This window comes from Arachis ipaensis, chromosome B03 (assembly GCF_000816755.2).
Source record: "Arachis ipaensis cultivar K30076 chromosome B03, Araip1.1, whole genome shotgun sequence".
NCBI classification, from domain to species: domain Eukaryota; kingdom Viridiplantae; phylum Streptophyta; class Magnoliopsida; order Fabales; family Fabaceae; genus Arachis; species Arachis ipaensis.
This window is the reverse complement of record NC_029787.2, coordinates 128969440-128974067: the sequence shown is the minus strand read 5'-3', so window position 1 is coordinate 128974067 and position 4628 is coordinate 128969440.

Genomic DNA, 4628 nt, shown 5'->3' with positions numbered 1-4628 from the left:
CGGTTCGTTGATCTGTCGAACCAGAAATTGAACCGGAACCGACCAGACCGAAATAGATTTTGTTTTTCTTTTCCTTTTCGGTTCATAGGTAAATCTGACGGTTCATTTTTTTAGATATTGACAAAGATTTAGTGTAATTTTTTAATATTGGAAGTTAGGGTATTTTGCAAATTTATGGTGGTTGTAAAATTTGCAGAGGACAAATTTTTAGAAGGTGGATTCTGTTTTTAAATATTTATAAAGACAATACGCAGTGGGCGGATTTAATTTTTAAATATTTATAAAGCAATACGCAGAATACGTATTGTATTATTTAAATATTAAAGTCATAATACACCACAATACACAGACTGTGTATTGTAAAGACACAAACTGCGTATTGTGAATACATAGGTTGTGTATTGTAATTTTCTGAGTAAAAAATTATAATTAGAGTATTATAAAAGGAGGAACGGTATTAGGTTGTAGGGGTGTACATGGGTCGGGCCACACCGAATTTGGCTCAACTCTGACCCGATCCGAAATATAGACTAGGTCTAATTTTTAGATTCTAACCGATCCTAGACCCAACGAAACCTACGCACCTTCGGAGCGGATGAAAACCGGATAAAAACCGAGTGTTTAGCATATAAAAATCACCTAATCTCCAACAATTATTTCACAATTCACATAGTAAAATTCACTTAAAAAAATATAACAAGAACTAACCCTTCTCTAAAATTAAAGCATAACCATAATCAATACTAATATTGTCTAACAACACCAAATATTAAAATCAATACAAATAACACAATATTATGCATTAGTCTAAAGTCTTATGCATTTTAAACATAAAACATTAACTTATAATCTTATAATAACTAATAACACAAAATATTAAGGTTTACAATATTTAAATTTCACATAAGAATAGCTATCATCCATCACTAATAACACAAAATATTAATTGTGTATAATGACTGGGCCACCGGGCTGAGTTCGGGTGACCCGATCTATGGCCCGGACCCGACCCGAAACAATGATCGGGTCTATTTTTGAGACCCTTATCCGACCCTAGACCCGATAAAATCACACTAAATCAGCCCTAAAGTGTTCGGGACCGGGCCGGATCTTCGGACTGGGCCGGGCCATGTACACCCCTATTAGGTTGATTGAGTGTGAGAATGCTTTATTTTCTTGAGAATGTAAGAGTATAAAAAATGGAGAGAGGTATTAGTTTGAAAATATATTATAACGGTCAAATCTTTTCCCAAACATTTAAGGATGTGAGTTTTGTATGTGAAAATCCATGTGGCATTGTTATTCATTTTGCAATAACATATGAGAAATTTAAGAGTATACTTTGTCAATGTGTTGATAATCAAATATTAAAGAGAGTCATAAATATTCTTTGTAGACAGTCTGTTTTAGTATTTGGTAGTTTTGTTCAGTTTCAAATAATGCATGTGGCTGATGAAGCAAGTATGCAAGGGATGTTTTCAATCTAATAGCAAACACGAACACAAATGTCCGTTATCGAATTGTATGTTGAATTTGAAGAATTAGTTGAGGTTGATTTACCAGAGGCTAATATCGACTAGACAGTTTATAACACTAAAAGCGAAGAGGAATTTGAGGGCACTTACCATATTGTTGGTCCAACTGAAGAAGTGGATGAAGATGATATAATAGTTGAGTCTAACGTTGCAGATGTGGCAAATGTACTGGTGAGCCAACATCCATCTGGAGAGCCTTCTTTTATGCACATTTTGGATCTAGACGCTATGAATGCACTAGAGTTTCCTAAGTATGTCAATTCAGGTAAGTAGTCTATTATTATTATTGGTAAAGTATACTTTTTATCCCTGAAGTTTGGCAAAAGTTTCAAAAATACTCCTAAATTTTATTTTGTTTCAATTTTGTCTCAAAAGTTTTCGATTTGCATCAAATATATCATCTACACCTAAATGTTCAAAAAATTTAAGACCAATCTAACAATAATGCATGAAAATTATGTTTGATTTGTTTGTGTTGAGGGTTATTCTTATGAAATTGTTGTTGTATTGGTCTTAAACTTATTGAAAATTAACCGTTAGAGGTATATTTAATGCAAATCGAAAATTTTTGGGACAAAATTGAAATAAAATAAAATAAAATTTAGGGATATTTTTAAAACTTTTGTCAAACTTCAGCAACAAAAAATATACTTTACCCTTATTATTATTATTATTATTATTATTATTATTATTATTATATCATAAAGCAATAGTTAGAATTTTTTCTTGTTGTTATTGCTGTAGATCTTGTTGTTGTTACGGACAGTAAATTTGTTGTTGGTATGGAATTTAGTTCTAGAGAGACTATTATTGCAACAATTAAAAGATTATACCGTTCGCAGGGGAGTTGATTACTAGGTGTGTGAATCTGAGCCAATCACTTTTTATGCTAAGTGTGTACAATACGGAATAAGTTACGATTGGCTTATTAAGGCTAGTCTTATTAAGAGAAAGTTTTGTTGGGTTATAAGGCGATACAATGGTAGTTACACATGCACCAGAACTATAATTTCTCAAGATCATGCCAAGCTAAATTCAGACATGATTGCAAAGGTGATAAAGCCATTGGTTCAAGTTGATCCATCTTTGAAAGTAAAATACGAGATTACTGAATTGCAGTCAAAATTCAATTATACGACAAGTTACCGCAAAGTATGACTCACTAAGCAAAAGGCAATTGCGAACTTTTTTGGTGGTTGGGAAGCTTTTTATGAAGCTTTGCCGTCGTGGTTTGAAGCAATGGTACAAAAATATACATTAGCAGCAGTCGAGATCGAAACTGCACCAGCATACCAAGGAGATGAGGTAGTCCAGGATGTTAGGATACTGACGCATATATTTTGGAGCTTTTGTCCTTGCATCAGAGCATTTAGGAGCTGCAAACTAATTATACAGGTAGATGACACACATCTGTGCGAAAAATATAAAGGAACTCTTTTAGTTGCAGTTTCTCAAGATGGCAATGGCAATATTGTGCCTCTTGCATTTGCCGTTGTTGAGGGTGAGACTTCTGATACATAACACTTCTTTCTTATTCATTTGCGCACACATGTGGTGACTTGAGATGGTGTTGAGTTTCTGCAAGTCTACTAGGTTCTCTAGGAACTTCCTGCTGTAAATCGAATTGTCTTTTGACCCTATTTGATGCATGTTATTCAATGCACTCAAATGATATCAGATATCAGTGGCACGGTTACACTCCATGTTAAGCGATGTTGCAAGATTTCATTAGGAACTACAATGTTTCTCATACGTTCATGACTATATGGTTCCACACAAACTGCAAAAGCATAACAAAACGAACGTATAAATATAAATACAAAATAATGCACAATAATAATAATAATAAAATTTAAGACGCCAATAAATTATAGTTCAAATGGTATAATCTCCTCATACTCACTTAACAAGTCGTAGGTTCGAGTCTCTCTATTTTTGATAAAAAAAAACCTATACCTTAAAACAATAAAGCCAAAAATAAAACTAACATGATATTTACAAAAGATGAATTTCTTTTCTATAAAACTACACCATCCCTAACAAATATTAAAAATCTGTATATTATTCTCTAACCCCAATTATAATACTATTCCATTCCCAAACCCCAATTTTTCTCACTATTATCCTTCTTGTTGGTTTCAATCAAGTCATCACTTGAATGATAGTTGAACTTCGATGACCCATTAAGGATTCCATTATCTTCTATCTCCATCACCTTTCTCTTCATATTATTATTATTATTATTATACCAACTTTTTATTTTGTTGTGACGAGGATGATAATGTCATAATGATGTTATTTCTTTTAAAATAATTTTGGTATAGTTCTATTTTCAGAATCTTAAATATGTTCAAGAATAATGGTGGTGGTGCTATGATTGTTCCAGAAGAAAAATAAAAACTTGATTCTTCTAAGTTTTGATGAAATTCTTCGAAATCAGTAATTAAAATAGTAGTAGTGGTCGTGGTTATGGAACCTTGATGATGATGGGGTCAAGACAAAAAGCAAAGTCATAAAAAGAAGGCATGGCAGACATGTCAAATGAGTTTGATGAAGGGAAAAAATATTGAAGGTGTGTAGAAGAAGAAGAAGGACCAAAAAGATTGGTGAAAATAGAGGTGGGAGAAGGAGAGTAAGAAGTAGAAAAATAGTTAGCGATCGAATAGAATTAGAGTTAGGGTTCAATTAGATTATGTTAGAAGATAATTTGATAATTTTTTATGATTTTTTAAAATTTTAATAGTTTTATTTAAAGAAGTCAATTTTTTATGGATATAAAGTTAATTTTTTTAGATAAATTTATTAATGTTTTAAATATTAATAGATTTAATAATGTGGTATGGGTTGTAAAGAAGTAGAGTAGATGCCACAAGGAAAGAATTTGTTATTTATTTATTTTTTAAAGCGGGAATGATACGGGTGACAACCATGCTAAGAAAACTCAGATCCATTTCTTCTTCTTTGCATTCATTCTTCAATCAATCAATTAGGAATCAAAGTTATTCTCTCCATAATAGAGTGACTTTGACAAGAGTGACCAAATGTAAAATTTTTAACAAATAACTTTATCTCATAAAAAAAAAAAAAGCAACT